Source organism: Numida meleagris, chromosome 6 (genome assembly GCF_002078875.1).
Source record: "Numida meleagris isolate 19003 breed g44 Domestic line chromosome 6, NumMel1.0, whole genome shotgun sequence".
Lineage (NCBI taxonomy): Eukaryota > Metazoa > Chordata > Aves > Galliformes > Numididae > Numida > Numida meleagris.
In genome coordinates, this window is record NC_034414.1 from 52,956,870 (window position 1) to 52,977,094 (window position 20,225).

Here is a 20,225-nt window from a genome sequence, read left to right on the forward strand (position 1 = left end):
AATTTGTTCCCCAAATTGCTGTGCTTTGACCATTTCTACTAGCTCTATACAAGCATGGAACAGTGAGTGTTTTAAATGTAATAGCTTTACCCATCATCACTAGAAACACCTGCCTTGGGAGCAAGAACGCTAAGATTTCTAACGATATAACCATCTCCAGTAAGCCCTAGAGATTTTCCTGCTCTCAGGCCTTAAGGCTATGACAGTGATCTATGGAAAAATCTATCTCTGATGATTTAAAGGTTTTTAACATTTATTCTGCCATCCAACACATATAGGCACTGACTAGGTCAGAGTGGGTTTACAGATGAGTGAAGTGGGGAAAAAAAAAAAATGAAGTACAAATATTCTACAACTCTAAAGGGAAATTTTTAATGCTGTATTTACAAATACTTGCTAGCATATGTGTGTGTTTTTTTTTTTTAACCTGCTTGGAAATGAGCAGTTTTTACACTATGCTTTTCACAATATGTCTACACAAAAGAAAATGTGAATGATATAATATTTTCATATGGGCTATTGTACCATCCCCTATAAAACTTTTCAGTAGAGCAGATCAGAAAGAAGGTTTTTCAAAAATACTGATTTAAAAAAAAAAAGGGTGTTTAAAAGTAAAATAAAGCATTCTTTTTTGTAATTTAAACAGTTTGACAGGCTTCCTCTGCGAGCAAGATCTACTGATATGCATTCACAGCAATCCACCACCCCTGTTTCCCAGTCATCCTCTGTTTTGTCTGATTAGACTGTAAATTCTTTGGGAAAATGGTTGTCTCTCAGTGCGCGAATTCACAGAGGCAGGGGCTCCCTGTGTGCTTTTGTACTCTGATAGAGTCCCACCAGGTACTAAAGATCACAGCAATAACAGGGAGATAAAAATAATTCTATTTTATGAATGTAGCATTGACCACTTAAAATTTGATTTCATTTGATTTAAAAAATAATTCCAGAACAGTACAACTCTCTGTGGAAGGTAACATGTAAGTATGGGTAAGACATTCATAAATACTGCCCAAAGAAGTTGAAGGTGTCCCATCCCTGAAGGTGTTCAAGGCCAAGTTGGATAAGGCCCCGGGTGGGCTGATCTGGAGGGTGGCAACTCTGTCTACGGCACAGGGTTGGAAGTGGAGGGGATTTAAGGCCTCCCAAACCATTCCATGATTTTGTGATTCTATGATAGCTCCAGATCGTTGCCCTGGACCTACTGGCCTTATGAGGGGGCCAGTGGAAAAATGTCCATGTCTTCCTTCAGTTGGGTAAGAAAACAACTGAGAAAAACTTGACACTAAGCAGGCAAGGCTGGAAGGTGGGTCCAGTGAGATGCAGCCTGTGTCTAATTGGAAGCTTGTCCAAATGGAAGCATCACCAACTCTTTAAATGGAAGCAGACCAACACCCTAACAAAGAGTGAGGGCCAGCAAGTAAAGCTTATTCCAGTTTTCTCTGACAAATGTATATAATTCTCAATTCCCTTGTATATGTGAGGCACTGCCTCAGGTTGCCCAGAGAAGAGGTAGATGCCCTGTCCCTCGAAATACTCAAAGTCAGGCTGAATGGGGTTCCAGGCACCTGATCAAGCTGTAGGTGTCCCTCTTCACTGCAGGGGAGTTGGACCAGATGGCCTTTAAAGGCACCTTCTAACTTAAGCAGTTCTATGATTCTGTATCATGAGGGCATGCTTGGAAAATAGAGAGAAAATTGCTATTATTTGATTCGGTTGCTTGAGATCTTTACTGGATTATTCACACAGACTAATATCCTTGAACTCATCATGTTCAGCCTGTGCCATTATTTTGACCCAAGTTTTGAAGTTTCTCTGAGTTTCATCTCTTTTCATGTCCCTGCATATATACCTGAGCCAAAAAGGCGAGCACCTCTTTCTCCCTCCAGAAAGCTTGCTCCTGGTAATGGCAACAAACTGTTACATACCTGCAAAAATGGGCATACCCTAAGCATGATACCTGCATGTAACTATTGGCCAGGCATAGTCCTTATATGTCTCTTTTTACGTGAACTTGATAAATGTGGTCTGCTTAATATGGTTAAGATGAATGAGCCAATAATTTCTAGACAAGACACCAGACAGGAAGGCTGTTTTGATTTACAAGGCTATGTTAATAAATACCGGTGGCATGTTTTGTTCTTCAGGTTGCTGTGTGTCTCTGTTCCTTCTGGACTGTTGTTGATGAAAGGCTGTGAATTCACCCACTGGTGCTGAGTTTCAAGAAGGGAGGTACTGCGGGGCTGTCAGGAAAGCAGTGTGGGAGAGCAGTTACCTGAGCCATGCTACAGGTGTTATTTTTGTCATATAATATAAGCACTGCATATCCTTGCTCATGTGTCAGAAAGGTACAGGGGTGTCCCCAAGTTATTTAGCATACCAAAATTAAAAAAAAAAAAATCAATGTTGCAGCAGCACAATATATCTCCACTCTTCTGCATGCTCCTTCTCTCCAGTTTACGCTGGTGGGGTTAATGCTGGATTTCGCACGAGTTTCACTCAGAGGTCAGCCTCCCCATAAGTTCCCCCCCACTGCTAAGCACCAGCACAGTGACTCCCAGATGGGCTGCGATCCTTCAATTTGCTGGGCATAGTGCCCTTTAAGTGTTTAAATGAGGCCCCTGAGAAGGAGAGAACCAGGGAAACCCTGCACCTGAATTAGCTAACTACATTAGGTGCCAAAGGTAGGATGATACTAGTGGCCATCATCTTCTGCAAATGGAAGTTCTGCTCCTGAATCACTTGAGGTATTTGTGAAACCCAAGTTACAACAGCTACCCTAGTTTTCTTCTTTCAGCCAGGTTTTAGTACTTGCATGCTTCTGGGAAAGATTTTCAGTCAATGCTACTTTAAGTGCATAAAACATCAGTAAATAAATAGCAGGGCAAGGTATTGTGGAGATGTATGCAATGATGAATCTGACCAGCTATCAAACCTGGAAAATTCCAGAGACAGATCCTAGTCAGCAGAATTTTGAAAGAAATATGGTATAGGCATAAAAATCCTGATGAGCCATTGAAATAGTTATCTCCTGCAATTTTGCTTTCCTAAGTTTACATTCAAACTTTCAGCATTGCATTTGTGTCATAAGACTGTATTTGGAGGGTGGAGGATGGAGATAACAGGAAAAAACATTTAGTGTAACTCTCCTCATTGCCTTTTTCTCCCTATGCACAAGGCCAGTAAACTGATCCTACACAAGTACTGATATGAGCTGACAGTCAGAAAAATATAGGCAGAGAATTAAAGGCCTGACATCAGAGAAACAAGAGATCACCTTGTGAACTTATCTTGAGAAAAGTTTACAGTATATCCAAGCTGCTTCTCCTAGCAAGGAACTACGCACCTCTGCCACTCTGCTAATGAATAAGTCTGTCCCAGATATTTACCTTACCTCTAGTTTTAGATGTGGTCCAGAAGAAGAGTATGATAACACTCCCTTCACTGTACTCTTGGATCTGGTGCATGGAGCATTTCCACCTTAGTACTTCTACAAGCATTGGACATAGGCTAAACATCCCAGCATAAGGTTGTAAGAAGCTGACAAAACCTTTGACATTACTCCCCACCTCATCTCAACTTATTTATACCAACTACTGTGGGGATTACCCACAGCTGTGGCATTACCCACCTGTGCCATCAGCCTCTAGGTCTACTTCAGGTAGATTCCTGGGCTCCGAACCATACTGATTTAGGCTGCTCTGGTACTGTGACATCACCAGTGCATCCTATTTGCTTTGCACATCCTACCCCTTATTTCTAGGATGAAACTGTGGAAGGCAGCACTCTTTGCTAGAGCTTTCTCAAAGAACTGATACAGTATTACTCCAGCAACCTACAGGTACTTTTGGGCTGAGACATTTCACAGCCACCATAAAGCCCCAAGGAACATAACCCCAACCCATAGCAGAGAAGGAATAACCTTCCTCCCGTTCTCTAGCTATCAAAAGATTAATGGCCATGATTCAGCTGGCTAAACAAAGGTTAGTCTGGATCCAGCTTAAGCACCTGATTGAGCTGTAGGTGTCTGTGTTCATTGCAGGGTAGTTGGACTAAATGGCCTCTTAAGGGTCCATTCCAACTCAAACAATTCTATGGTTCTAGGATAAAGCCATTATACCTCTGAACCAGACCCCATCCCAGATCTCTATAGTTCTGATAATTTCTGTTTCCTTGAAATCACATACGTTTTAAGAACTGGAACAAGTGCTGGAGCAACCTACCAGTTAACTGTAGAGGTAGAGATGTCCTGTCTTGACAGCAGCATTGATCGAGAGAAGCAGAGCTGCCCTCTTTCAGTACCTCAGTGCAGGAACCTGGGCACAGAGGAAGCAGAGCAGATTTGCTATAGCATCCTGATATGGAGAAGGTAGTGCAGTGGTTCCTTCATGTATTTAACTTCACTGGGAAGTTCTCCAATCTATTTAATCTTCTTGAGAAGCAAAGCAATCAGAAGTATCTTGCTAGAATTAGCTCCAAATAGTCAGACTTAGCTCTCCAACTTAGCTCCTAATAGTGGAAGCCTGGGAAATTCAAGCCCTGTGGCTGGCATTTCAAGATATTTTTCTTAAAACTCCAGCTCAGGGTTGATGACAATATAATTTCCACCAGCTTTTTTGAATCATAGAATGGCTTGCATTGGAAGGGACCTCAGCGATCATCTAGTTCCAGCCCCCTGCCACAGGCAGCGCTGCCAACCAGTACATTTGGCAACTAGATCAGGCTGCCCAAGGCCCCATCCAACCTGGCCTTGAAATAAATAAATGTATTTTCAACTGAATCAAGTGTACGATGCATACCAGTTTTGTTGTTTGAGGTTTTTCTTACATCTTGAAAAATAATATTTTAAAATCATAAGTCATAGTTTAAGTCCATACAAAAGCTCTGCCTCCACACTGTCACATGCTTACTCACAGGTGGGATCTCTGCTGAACCCCACTGAAAAGGGCCATATAGACAATCTGGTTCTAGTGCCAGCCTGCGTGGCAGAGAGGCAGCCAGCTCCAGCAAAGGCGCCTGTCCCTCAGGTAACAGAGGGGCCCCAATCTACCAGAAAGCACAGTTCAATTCAGTTTAAGAGTTAAAACTCTGAGAGTTTGGGAAGTTAGAAGTGTTATGAGAATGGGCATGGTCAATGCCGGTATATTTTCATTTTCAGGTACAGGACTGGCAGTGGTGCAGTGGCAGTGACAGAACAGTCAGTGAGATGAGGGTGGTGGAAAATAAAGTGCCCCTACATGTGCCATGCACAACACTTCCTGTTTTATAATCACTAAACATACCCCACCTAGACCAAATCTTTTCCATACTGAAGCATCCTGGTCTTTGTAACCATTCTGTGGGAGCCTCTACATGTCTGGGATTTGTGCTGCCTTTTTCCACTCCTTCCCTCTCCTTGAAGAAGCAAGAAGAGCTAAGCTCCTTACAGCATCTAGCATGTGGCTGAATAACATTTGGTTCAGTTTCCTTCCTAATAATTTCTAGCTGGTAATTTGCTTCTTTGCCACTGATGATTTGATCCCAACATCTGCAGAGATCTGAGCTACTAGAGGTGCAGACAAAGCACCTTGGTATTGCTATCGGGCATGGAAGCCCTGGCAGTAATGAGAGCAGGCACAAAACTATTCTCAGTTATAGCAGGGGAGATTTTTTTTTTTTTTTTTTTTGTAAGAATGTAGTTAGGAAAGTAGTTATCATGCAGGAAAACACAGAACAGGGCTGGACTGGAATAGAGGATCGAGCTGCAACAGGAAATTGGTGGGGAGCTGCAAATCTATCAGAAGAAAGGAAAGAATCCTTCAAAGCTAAGAACAAAGCGCAATCTGTCGGGAGCACAGGGATGGGCTAATTGAAGCGTCTCTCTTCGTTCTTCTCTGGGAGCACCTGCTATCACTTAAAGGCAGCTCTCACTGTCACTTTTTCCTTTGGTTCACGTGCACTTGCTCATCCTTTGAGCTTTAATCTTTTGCTATTGATTTCCACCCTGTTAGCTGAAGTATTGTCCTGCTCTTTGAGAAAGGCAATCGCCCAGACCACACTATTGCAAATAATATGTACTTTGGAAAACAATGATTGAATTCCCATATTATCCGCTGAAGCAAAAAACTCTGCCCTGCCAAAGAGAAAATGCTCTGCAGAGATAAGATCATAGAAATTCATCAAACTGGCTTCAGGGGTTTTGTGCATGTGCGTGTGTGGCTTTTTTTTTTTTTTTTTTTAATTTGCACCACCCCAGAGAGATGTTGAGATTAAAATGTATTATCCCTGGGTACGGGGCTAACCAACCCAGTGAGTCCTGTTAGTCAGAATTCAAACTATAATTCACACTATGGAAATTGCAGATCCACCCTGAGATAAATTTTAGCTAGAGAGCAAAGTAGCCAGTTTTAGATGCATATTTAGTTTGTATTCACATATATACAAATCTTCTGATAAACTGCCATAAATCTGCTACCATATGTTTCAATGATCCAAAGGAGAACTGTGTGAGCATAAGGGGTTTTATTACTCCCTCAAAATGTCACATGAAAAAGAAAATGTATCCATGCCTTATCAGAATGATCTGTAGATCTTTTAAGGTCATTGATTCATTTTATTATTATTATTTCACTAAAATACAGTATATTTGATAGCAGAAGATACTGTTAAATACGAGAGCCAGAGATTCAACATCTAGATCCGTAGCTTTAGGTACTTGACTAAGCTTACACTCAGCTTTTCAGATAAGTTCTCCTTTTCTGATGCTCCTGTACTGTCAAATTCATAGAATCATAGAATGGTTTGGGTTGGAAAGGACCTTTAAGATCATCTAGTTCCAACCCCCCTTGCTATAGGCAAGGACAACTTCCACTAGATCAAGCTGTTTAGAGCCCCATTCATCCTGTCCTTGAAATTAAGATTCTCCAGACTTTCATGATGGGATGCATGGTGGTCCTCCAGTCAGATATGCACCGGACAGGTTCTCTGCTGAGGATACCCTCACCATACCTGGAGGTGCTCATGGCCAGGTTGGATGGGGCCCTGGGCAACCTGATCTAGTGGGAGGTGTCCCTGACCATGGCAGGGGGTTGGAACTGTATGATCTTTAAGGTCCCTTCCAACACAAACCATTCTATGATTCTATGATTACCTAGTCTATCCTCGGATGCTACAGTTGAAATTAATAGAAATTCATATTGAATGAGTAGAAAAAGCTCCAGCAAGGAAGAAAAGTCATCCAAAGAACTTCTGGAGGAACATACACCATAAGGTATTAGTAGCAGTGAAGATGAAATAACTAAACAAGCTCAATCCTTTCTGCAAATCCCCTGTTCACTAGAAAAAAAAAAAAAGCAGTTGGTTTATTCACACAGTACACTGTGAAGCACCATCACCAGGAAACCAGGGTCAGTGTTGGCATCTTAGGATGGTAAAGGGGCTGGCAACTACTGAACTATCATCTCACTCTTCTGAATTTCATTTGAAGAACTGAGATGAGAAAGGATGTCCAACCCAGGTGACATCTCTCTCTCATGCTTCATCTCTGAAGCATTTTTCCTCAGTTCCAGGTCATCAGACTCTTTTGCTATTTGATCCTGCAAATCCTGTCACAAACAGATCCCATTTTGATAGCATTTTTCTCTGCCTCATGCAATTTCCTGGCTTTTCTTTTGTAATTGGGTACTAGTAATGGTTCCTAATACATCCTACAAGGGTCTTACATCCATTACAACAGCAATTCCATTTTAGTAGCAATTCACGTGTAATGGAAAGAGATATTAAACTGGAGGTTATGCTACAATAAAATATATACAATTATAAAAACAATATAATGTTAAAACCAGTATTACAACAGAAATGTTTTAATAGAAGCGCTAAATAAACACAACAAAAGAAAACAAGAGATGAAAGATACAATAAGAGCTTTTTACTGCCACAGTGATTTTGCTTTGATTTTAATGTATTGACTGGATATTTCATTGTGACATCTCCAAAATTTTATCATAAATTTATGCCACAGATCATCAATCCTGTAGGGAGTGTAATTTCACCTCCTTTCCAGCAGTAGGGAAGGGCATGTGTGGTAGATGGAAATGGCGGAGTGAATTATGGACTGGATAGAAATCCTGTCTGGCTTCATGGAAACATCATTTCCTGCTTTTTCTCTGTCAAAGGAACCAGAGCTGGAGCAGGGAGAGATGATCCACAGTTGAACTCTTGTTACCTTATCAACTTCTCTACCCAGTTATTTCACACAATCCCAAGGTCTTCATCACCTCACTGGTAAGTTAGTGTAAATGAAGATTTCAGAGCTTATAAAATCATAATAGTCATCTATTCACATGGGATGTTTTTCAGCTCTGCCATAGTAACAACTTTTTCTTATTTGTTATTTAATGAAGTATGAAAACATAAGCAATCACCAAGAAATTTAACTGTGGGGATGGAACTCCTTATGATAAGCTTTATTTTTAATGATTTTCTTTCAACCTCAGCCCATAAGTATTTTTCCCCAGAATATTTTACAGAAAATACTAGTCCTTTAAAAGCCTGGAAAACCTAAGAAGCCACCAAAATCTGTAATTGAAATGCAAATGGAAAGCCCCTGGCACATCAAATCAATTTTGCTATTAATAAGATGCGGAAATAGGATGTGACACAGAAAAGTCTTGATGCCCTCCATAAAGGTAGGGTTTCCTAAGTGGTCTGGCGCAAAACAGAAATTCCTGTTTGCTGTAGTCACACTTAAATCACTGCATTTTCAGTAATGATGTGATACAATTAACAGGCTGCTGCTTGGTTACAGAAGCCATTTTCTTCATGGTACAAACCTGCCTTACAACCATAAAAAAAGGCCTTTCCAGGCTCATGCCCACAGTGTCTGGCCTCACTGTATTTATGAGGGCTCCAAATAAATTCAGTGCATGGGAAGTGTCAACACTGTCTGTGTTGCAGTACTACCCAGGCATGAGGATCCCTGAGCCAGGGTGAACCTTGCCATGCAGGGATGCATTACCAACACCTCACTCTTGTAATTGTGTTCTGATATTTGATCCAAAGATCACTGAAGTTAATGGAAAAACACACCTTGACATAATAATCTATTACATAATGAAGGTGGGGGAGAGCAGAGAGGATTGGTTTTTAAGGAACTGAATCACCTAATCAATAAATAGAAATGTTTGCAGGGTCAGACAAAGTCTTCTGCTGGAAAGTTTCACTGAGAAGTTAACTTTCTACTCAAAACTCCCCTGGATAGAATGTTTTGAAACAGACACATTTTGTGTATGTTTTTTTGTTTTTCAAGAATTGGTCTATCCAATCTTGTTTGAACTTAAACTGATCTACTGTAATTTCATCAAGAGCACAGACACAAAGCTAGACAGTGATATGGATTTTCTGATGCTTCCAGTCAGAGTATAGATGACTCACTTCTTAAAAAAAATAAGAACAAAATCATTTAATAAATCAGAATTATTATTTTTTTTATTGTAAATGTGCCTTCTCTTGGTGCGCACTGTTGCATGTCCTTGAGCGAGCCCCGGCTGAGGACTCACATGTGGCTAAGGCAGGGTCCATGGAGCAATCTTGGCCTCTGAAAGCTGCCAGGTACTCAGCCTGGACAAGTTATCTAATTTCTGTCCCTGCCCCTGATTCTGTTCAAGTCAGATTGATGATAATGATGTTGGAGACACTCAGGGTCAGGCTGGACAGGGCTCTGAGCACCTGATGGAGCTGTAGGTGTCACTGCTCATTGTGGGGGAGTTGGACTAGATGGCCATTAAGTATCCCTTCTAACTCAAACGATTCTATGATTCTGTAATTCTGTGCTTGTCTGTCCTGTGTCCAGATGGCCCCTCTGCCTGAGGTGCTGAGTATTTTCTCTCAATTCTTCATCAAAATGCACTTTGAGTGGCAGGAGGGAGGCTCTGCTGCTGCATGCTTCACTTCTGAGTATGTCTGGAAAAAAATAAAATCACTGTACAGTCTCATTTAGGATACTGAGAGCTGGCTGGTATGTGTGACCTTAATGCACAAAATGCCAGCTTCACTTTTCCATTTTCCTCCCTTAATAGACAATAATTACATTAGTGGGAGATTTCAATCCGGGAGCAACCTGCTCCTCTGACACGAGCAGAAACACTCTGGTGACTTCAGCAGCTTTTTGATGCCACTGGGGAGGACTCATTCATCAGGATTCTGAGTGCCTTCCTCAGTGGCTGACTTGGGTCACGCTTCCCTGGGGACTCTGGGGAGAACTTTCTGAGATTTTCTTTTCAGAGATTTTCTCAGAAGGAGTGGTAATGCACTGGCACAGGCTGCCCAGGGAGGTGGTGGAGTCACCATCCCTTGAGTTGTTCAAGAACTGTGGAGATGTGGCACTGAGGAGGGACATGGTCAGTGGGCATGGTGGAGATGGGTTGGAGTTGGACTAGATGATTTTAGAGGTCTTTTCCAACCTTAATGATTCAATGATTCTATGATTCTATCTGTGGTTTCTAGGGCACTGGACTCAGGAAAGACTGCAATGCTGGTAGCCAAACGTGAGTGACTGCCCCATGAAAACCCTCTGGCACAGATTTTCAGGTTTCAGTATATTACATTTGGTATGTACTCAGTCAGTCAGCTTAAACTGAAATGCTGGCTGTTATCCTGCATCTAGCAAGCCAGGGAAAAGCTGACACGACTGCGTTTATCCATGTTCAATCAGCCTTTCCTGGCTGCACAGGCATGGTTTAATTCTGTCTTTTGCTTCTGGGGCATTACCTGAACAGCACAGGAACAATCTTTATTTATTGGTCCTGCTGAACTGGTGTCCAGGACTGATTACCCGATGATAAGGCTTATCTGGCATATCAAGTTTATTCGTATAAATTGCATTAAAAAAACATGTGGCAGAAAAGGAGGAAGAAGAGACTGAAAATGTCATTGTTTCAATGCTGTCGTATTTCTAATAGGAGCTGTATTTTACCTGGTAAATGGCTGTCTATTATGAACTGTGCTGCATATATTTGCCCCCTCTTAGTATCAATTCAACAAACTAAATATCTTGCTGTGGGTTAAATGTAATGTCAGATCATGCTGTCTCTCAACAGAAACATATAAACGAGTGGTTATTTCACTGGAAAAAATGATGTATGCTCCTGGGCCATTAGGGAAATACCACCAACAAAATTCTGTGGTATAAAAAAATATAGTAGCTGGGTTTGCAAGCCCATTTTCAATCACTGTAGCCTTGAACATCAGGTTAAAGTCAGGGAGGGCAGTAAATCCAGCCATGGCTCTTTAACCAGTAGAGCCAGAAACATGGATCTTGTGCCAAGAAATAATTTACAGGTGAGGAAAATCATTCCCAAAGCTTATTCACAAATAAATAGGGAAAAAACTACTGTGTGTAGACATCTGAATACAAGTGCCAGGTATGAATGAATGCCTTTTGAGGAAAAAAAATAATTTTATTTAGCTAAATTTCATCAGAAGATGTGAGTTCGGTTCTCACTTTGTAAGCATGCAGACAAGAAGTGCAATCATTTCCCTAGAAATACTCAGAGAACACTGAAAACCTGCAAATGAAATGCAGAGCGAAGTCTGACAAAGACAGGGCTGCAATAACCACTGAACACCAGCAAGGGGAGATGAGGCCACTCCAAAGCACTCTCCGACGCCTTCCAACCACTTTCTGACAAGGTCAGCTCTCGCTTGCTTGGCTTCCACTGCAAAAACAGAACCTGTGGATTGCATAAAGACTCACTGTTGCACAGCCAATTGACAACAGTTTAATTGCAGTAAATAAGCAGTAAGAGTGAGATTTCCTTTCTGTATTTCTGGGATCCTTGTCCTCAATTTGAGCACAAAGAAAGCCTGCTAGGTCTCGTGTTTGGAGAGTGAGACTCAGTGTGCCCCCATACATCCTCACCACCCCATGCACATCCCTCCTGTGTGCTGGAAATGCTGCTCCTGTGAGTGGTGGGGCTGTGGGTCTTAATCTTGCAGTTCTGCCCTATCAAACATACAGGGTCTTGGAGCATGTGTTTGCATTCATGCACAGTAATGTAAGAGTATGACACTGTGATGCTGTCCCTCTGCTTGGAGCAGTCCCACTGGGCACCCACAGGACAAATCAGAGAGCCCCCGCTCCTGGCCCCACACCTCTGCAGCCCAGGCAGGAGCCCAGAAGATGCTTAGAAGGTTCATGATCCATCAGTTCTCCAGTGCACACATATGTCTTTTTTTGAATCACAGAAGCACAGAATGGGTTGGGTTGGAAGGGGCCTCAAAGACCATCTAGTTCCAGCCCTCTGCCGTGGGCAGGGTTGTTAACCACCAAATCAGGCGCTAGATCAGGTTGCCCAGGGCCCCATCCAACCTGGCCATGAACGCTTCTCACATGTCTTGGACAATCACAATGAGGCAAAAAAAAACTGCCAGTGAACCCTTTGTCACCTGTCATGAGCTCCTCAGGATCAACAATATCAATCAAACAAAAAAGTTGTGACTGCATTGTGTCAGCCTCTGACCCATTACTGCAGGCTGCTGGGTCAACAGTGTATAAGAAGACATCACTGGCTAGCAATGCATCTTTTCTTTAGGGCTGAAAGTTACTGAAAACAAGCACATAAGCCAAAACCTCTTGTGAATTCAGGCTAGCCTCAATCTGCACTGCTCTGTGCTGCCCAACAGTGATATGAAAGAATTAACAAACCAGATACAGATAGAGTTATGACCCATCCATACAGCTTGTTCTGCAATAGTTGATGAAGACCGCTGGTATTTTCAACTTCACCAGTCACTTATGAAATCCTGCAGGTACAGAGAAACCTGAGAGACTTGGTGAGACAGGAGGCTTCTAGCAGCACCAAGTCCTGAACACAGAACATCAGCGCTGCAGAAATATCTAATTCCATGGCAACTTCCACAGTCTTCATGACTTGATCAACACTGATTGTGTATATTATTGCAAGACAAAAAAAGCAATCAATCAAGGCTATATCTTTGTTTTCTTGTTCATGCTGGTATCACTTCATCTCTCCATCTCTGCACTTTCACGGTCCTCGTAACAATAGCAATCTCACAATCTTTAATGTACGTGTCATTACGTACATTATGTCACAACAGTCCAGTGAGGTGTGACATATTTTTATTCCTCTTAGAAGACAAACCACAGAGCACCAAAGTCTCATATTCACCAAAACTGTTTAAAGCCTTGCCCCTGAGGGCAACGCCCAGGGATGACAAATAAATCACCATCATTCAGATGACATCAGTAGGACTTACACAGTTGCGGTGGTAGACAGACACAGCTTCTCTGGGTCTCTGCTGAAGCTGACAGTCAGCCTCTTTGCTGCCCCATACTTAGGAGATCGTTCAGTTTCAGCAGTGAAGTAATTACGCAGGCTAAGCATGGAGGGGGGCGGGGGTGCACTGTGGCAGGGAGCAGGTTCAGCAAGTCAGCCCTGAAACAGGAGTACAGCTCCTCATTCCTATAAATGAAAGGCATCAGGGTACCCATCTAACGGGACACCAGAGCTACCTTAACCCCCAGTCGCCGTCATGGTTTGCATAAAGTGGCATGGCAGAGTAACCTAGGGTCTATCTCAATTATTTGTATGGCATTCATGGTAACAGTAACTGAGAAGCCTCGTGATCTTTCATGTATTTGTCCATACAGCAGCCAGGAAAAGAAGTTCTATAGTGTCCCTTATTATAGGAAGGAATACTGAGGACATCAACAGTATGTCCCCAGAGATAGATTCAATACAGAGGCGAGTTTATATTTTCTAAACTGGACACTTACAGCTATAATTTCAGGGGTTTGAGTTTTACTTACTGAAAGTTTACCCAGTGCTCCAGATGGAAAACACATTAAGATTGATGCTGGGATGTAATGCCAGTAATGCGAGAAGCATGGAAATACTTCAGTTGGATAGATGGAAGAATCTCCTTTCCAGCAGGCATGTTATTAGTAGAGCCTGTACTGCTGAAGACACCCAAAACATTAAATCCGCTTCTAAACAACTTCTAATCTATCTCTGGCTGAGTGGAGACAGCACACTGTCCAAGTCAGGAATAAAATTTCCAGTATGTTGGAGAACTGCTCCCAAATCTTCCAAAACACCCAGACATGTACTGAATCTCAGCAGAAGCAAGACAACCTCTGATTTATTTGGAGCTGGAGATACAATGTTCCAAAGCACTGCATCAGGTGTTTTGAATTCTTCTTGCTGAATGGAGGCAGAATTTTAGTTATTAAATGTTCAAATATCAAGTCCAGGCCACACATCTACTGTGAATACTTCCCTTGAAGCTAACCTTGAATATCACAGAAAAACCTGGTCTCCTTGATTGAGCTATATTGTTTGAGGTGATAAAATGTGAGCAAAAGACATAATTAACAGGCTGGTTGGTTACATGAATATTCCTCCCTGAAGTATTATGATGACATTTCTTCTCTTAATGCCTGAGTGACTTTGTTGAAGTAGTTTACTATTGTCTCATGCATTAATTTACTGCTTGAGGGGGGAAAAGATATGTTAAAAAATGACATCAATTTCCCCTTTCAAGCCCCAAATGCTTTCTGCAGCAACCTTACCTGCATATTGAGGATGTTAAAATATGCTGAGAAAAAAAAATATTGTGGAAGTCACTGGTTTAAACCCAGGCACCACTCCACTGAGTTTTTAAAAGATCTTATCGATAACGGAATAGATTATGAATAGGGACAGAAAAGTTCTAGATGAATCTTTCAGGACTACAGCTAATCAATTCTGCACACATAAGCAGCTCACCAAGCTGGTGCATGCATAGAATCCAACCCTAATTAACTGAGTGTGTGAATTTTGGATTACTGGAAAAGTATGCATTTTTAATTTAATAAATCTTCATTAATGTTGCAGGTAGCAGTGACCACCACAAGAACCATTACAAACTGACCCTTTTCAAATCGTCATAAATCTGCAATGGAGAGACATAGCTAATCAGGCTCATTAGAAGTAAACACTGATTGACAGGACCACTGAGATCCTTAGGAAGGCTGCACGGACAAAAAGAATTGCTGCTTTCTTGATCTCTCGAGCAGCAGCCGATCATTTGTTCCTTCTGCCGTGATCCACAAAAGTAGAAGGAAAGCTGTGGGTGACAAGTGGTGCATAAGGCAACAAGGAAGGGTGTGCAGTTACATTTGCAGGCAAGAGCCCTTAAATATGGAACATTTTCAGAGTCAGGTCACATTCACTTTCATGTGGTTGATGGGAAATGCACACCACAAATAGATATGGAGATGAGGGAATTAAGGACCTTTGAACTGTCATTGACTCTTGTTAAGACTCTGGGGCTGTTTCTCCAATGGCTTATGCTTTAAGTCATTAGCATCTGCCCAAAATGAGTGTAGAAAAACACGGTCAAATTGATAGTGTATTACATAGGCATCAGTAATCACATAGCAGTGGGGCTTTGGGATTTTCAATTATTTTGTATTGCAGACAATGCTCAGATACCATTTGGGAAATCGTGTTTTGGTCAAACAGTAGGTATTTTGCTCAGTGTGGGTCAGTGTTATGGAGGTAATCAAATGATATGGATCTTTTTAGCCTTAAAAAAATCCATCATTTTCTAAATCTCCATTTCTGAGTCCGAGCCAATATATACCTATATATATTATTGGCTTATTATATACCTTGAATGTCATCTGCCTGGAATGCTCATGGACATCAACTTCAAAACATAATTTTCCTTGTGTAGTTTTTCTGATTTAAAGTCAGTCTCCAGCATTTTCTTCTGTAAAACTTGTAAACTTATGTTGGCTTTCTTTATGCCAGAGCCATGCAGACACATGAGCACTTTAACAACCTCTAAAAACTTGCCACACATCAGGTAAGTTCTAGTAACGGACAATGTAAGTGCTCCTACTATGCAAAAAAGGTACAATAACTTCATGTGACCTAGTGTAGACCTCTCAGAGCAGTGTCAGATACACTGGAGCATCTCCTATGAGCTGTGAGAGTACATATGGGTGGTCACTCTGGGCTTCCTGGTGATTAGTAACTTTCTCAACTGCCAGAGTTACATGGTGTGTCTGAGCCCTCTTCTTCATCCATTGCCTTAATTCTCCTGCACCAAAAATCTCCTGGGTGAAGAGGAACCACAGGATTGTGTCCCAATTATTCCCCTCACTGCTAGCTCTAGTTTCTCTTCCAGGAGAGATCAAGGGCAGAAGCTTCTGAGCAGACTGTGATGGAGACATGGGAGGCACTCCATGTTTCATTGCAGCTTGAATGTGGTAAAGAAGTGAAAGTGTCAAAAAGGATTAGTGTGTCAGTGGTTAAAATGATAGTGGCATGAAGATTCTGAGGGCTGCCAAACCAAAATAACAAGAAATTGTCCCTGAAGGCACTCCTGACACATTGTTTTGGCAGATGTGCAGTTGCTCATTAACAGTGAGTTACATGGAAGAGCACACTTCTGTAGCAACCTCCCTGGCCTGGGACTGGGAGGAAATTTGGGATCATAGAATCACAGAATCATAGAAGAATTAAGGTTGGAAAATGCCTCTAAGATCCTCTAGTCGAACCCCAATGCCACATCAGTCCTTTTCTTGAACACCTCCAGGGATGGTGACTCCACCACCTCCCTGGGCAGCCTGTGCCAATAAACATGAATGGACTGAGTAGAGACTGTACTATAGAAAGAGCTGTCTTTGTAAGATCAGAGAATTTTCTGGCTGCTGCGAGCTGAAGGGATGGGGCTGAACATATAAATAACACCTTTTGCAACTTCAGGACTTAGCAGGATCCAAGGGGGGTGTATATCAGCCACCACACTGATGAGGCCTTCAGCCTGGGAATCCAGACTCACCCGCACCCCTGATGTGTGCTTTGCATCCACCTCTTGCTTCGAGTGGATGGGTTTCAGATCATTTACCAAGTGTCCAACATCCTTGAATGCCAACTGGGATAACTTACACTGCTCTGACACATGCCCTGTGGGAATCCAAGAAGGAAATAGCACACACACACACACGCAAAAACATAAAAAGGTAAACACAGTTTTATAGGATTGATGGTTGTGTTTCTGCCTGATTTCTTTGGAGTTGGTTTCCTGACAAAATAGAGAGAAACCACTGTGTTAGATGTGCAGTACAGTTTGTGCTGTGCCCAGACTGCCTGCTGCTTTGTATTTATTAATTGAGAAATCCTTGGGCAAATTGCCACCAGAACCACAATTGTGCTGATAAAACTCAGCGGTTGCTGGTACTTCAGCAGCATGCAAAGAAGCTGAACGAGACTGATTACGCTGTGCAACTATATCTGCAGAACCTTGATTATATGACTTGCTTCCCAATTAAACATCTAAATATCCTTTTATCAAGGAAAGCGAAGTTGAAGGACCTTCAGTTACAACAGCCTTATGTAGAATAAGAGAGCCAGTGTGAAAATTCCTGGACTATATAGACACTGGGTAGGCCAAGCCCGCTCCAAAAAGCTGGTTGGAGAGGTTTGGCACAACAAACATACCCAAAACCTTGTCGCTCATTCAGGGTGCGGGCAAAGTGAAGCCGTATGTGGATGAAGCAAAATCAGCTTTTGTCTCACCTTTTAATTCAGACTGGGACGGAGTAATGGCCATCAACAGGAGATGCCACAGCAGGGTGTCTGTTGACATGGACACAGGGATGAAAACCTCTGCTCCAGTAATTATTCCAGTGACTCCTGTAGGACTGAGTGTGACACACACGTCACTTGGAGGAGGCAAAGCGAGGAGGAGGAGGGTTTCTTTTGTAATTTCTTTTTTCTTGTTCCCTCACCCCCTTGTCTCTCTCCGTCACTGAATCAGACATTTGCAAGCATACTCAAACACAAAAATTACCATATGGGCTCAGCAGGATATCTGGGAATGATTTTCCCCATCATAGCTACACATTAGGCCTCGTCCTGATCTCTAGCATTTAACAGCATTATTTCTGATGTGAATAATTAAAAATCAAAGTAAAATGGTACTGCAGTTTTTTCTGTGGAAAAGTTATGGCAGCTAAAGGATGTTGCCCTGCAAATAAATGACTATAAACTGGCCATCAATAACTTCAAACATGATGATTAGAAGAAGAGAAAGTCTTGGAAAAGGTTTCTGACAGATGCTATAAGCTGGGAGTTACTGCACCGTCTTTTGTATTAAGGCTGGTACATACAGAAATGAAATTGTATGGTCTGATTGCTGAAATGGGACTGGATTTAATGCCTATTGCATTGCTTTCCTTCTAGGTCACCATCCAGCAGATCTCCATGTTTCATTGGAGGTTTCAGGACTGTCACTTCAAGGCAAACACAAACTTTGTGAATTCTCTTAATATCCTGACTTGTTGAGTTATGCAAATATATTACTCTATGTTCATACTCAAATTCATGCTTGGGAAAGCTGGTCTAAATTAGCACTTTCCATTGCATTCAACAGAGATATACTTATCTGTAGCTGAGGCCAGATAATATCTACAGAATTGCTTCACAAAAGTCTACATCTTATGTCTAAAATAGAATCTTACCTTTGTTTTCTATTTGTCTCATTTTCGGAAAGTGGCCACCCCAGAAATATGTCCCATTATTGCAGTATCTGTGGTGCAACAGATGGCACTTGCAAAATTAAGGGGACAAGTGAAGCACCAAATGATTAGGATCAGACATAATCAATTAATAGGCATACAGTTTAGCTTCAAATTTAGTGGTGAAAAGAATCAGTTGTACATCAGAGATGAAAAGAATTAACAAAAATAATGAAATAAATTACATGCTACTGGGCTGTTAAATATTATTACCATATGAGCAGCCTGTAGTATGTAATATTATCAGCAGAAAGTCTGTGGCTTTGTATAAAGGAAAAGCAGATGGTTTAAAGGAAACCATGGTCACTTTAAGTTATCAAATTTGTTTAAATAACAAAAACAGATACTATAGCATTTTAAGAGCACATTTCTCTTAGAAGAAAGCAGGCCACAAATAGTTCAGTAATTCCCAAGGAAATGGTTGGGGCTGATTGTGCTATTTAAGCGATGTGTCTCATAGGTTTACTAATGTCTGCCTGCTGCATTTTAAATTACCAGCCACTGCCAGCCCATTGTTTTATGCAATTTCCCCTCTGGACAGATATATTTATTCATAAATAGCTGGCTGTTCACCGAGTCTCCCTCAGCTTTGTGGGTCTCACTAAACAGTATATTTCTGTAGTCAACTTGCACCAAACACACCCCATACATGCTTCTTTGAGCTTCGCTCAGACGTACCGTGACTGAGTCACTTGTGAAGCCTACCAAGGGGCAAGAAGAAGTTGCTAAATGCTGTAGTTGGCCATCAAACATCTGTTAAGAGCAGATAGGTTACAGGGATGTTTGGAGGAGCAGGAAGGGTAACCTTGCTGCTTGCTCCAGACTCCTGCATGGTGTTCGTACTGTGGGTAGTGGTAATCTGTGAAGCTGAGATGCTGGGGCAGGAGCACTGAGCACAGTGCTCATCAGTGTGAGGTCAGTGAGCACCACGCTGAGCCAATGGATCTGAGCAAGGCCAGGGTGAGGTCACCTCTCTGTCACAGAACTAAAAAGGCAAGAAGATAACAGCAGGAAGGAGAATCATAAATAGAATAATAGAATATCCCGAGTTGCTAGGGACCAATAAGGATCATCGAGTCCAACTCTTGGCTCCACACAGGATCACCCAAAAACCAAACCCTATGTCTGAGAGCATTGTCCAAATGCTTCTTGAACTCTGGCAAGCTTGGTGTCGTGACCACAGCTCTGGGGAGCCTGTTCCATGCTCACTGCCCTCTTGGTGAAGTACCTTTTCCTGATAACCAACCTGAACAGGAGAGGATCCATCCCTCTTCTAACAACAACCGTTGTAATTAGTCTGAGGACAAGGGAGTGACCAAACTACTGCAGTGCTGATGGGACACGGCCAGCTGATGTTCACCACATTTTGGTACTGTGTCCAGAGATGAAAACCACATGGAGCAACAACACGCCTAGCCATAGGATCATGCCAGGAGCCACTGTTCAGACAGAGAACCTCACAGCCTGCACCAAAACAGCAGTGATACCAAAGAACTGGTATGACCAAGGCTTAAATCCAACTTTTTCTCTCATTCAGTTTTGTCCTCAGTTTGAATAAGAGTTGAAAGCTTTGTAAGATGAAGACTTCAGCATACAGTGAATTTCTGAGCAGAGTTATTACCTGGTGCCTGGAGCAAAAGTAACCCTTGGGACATTTGAC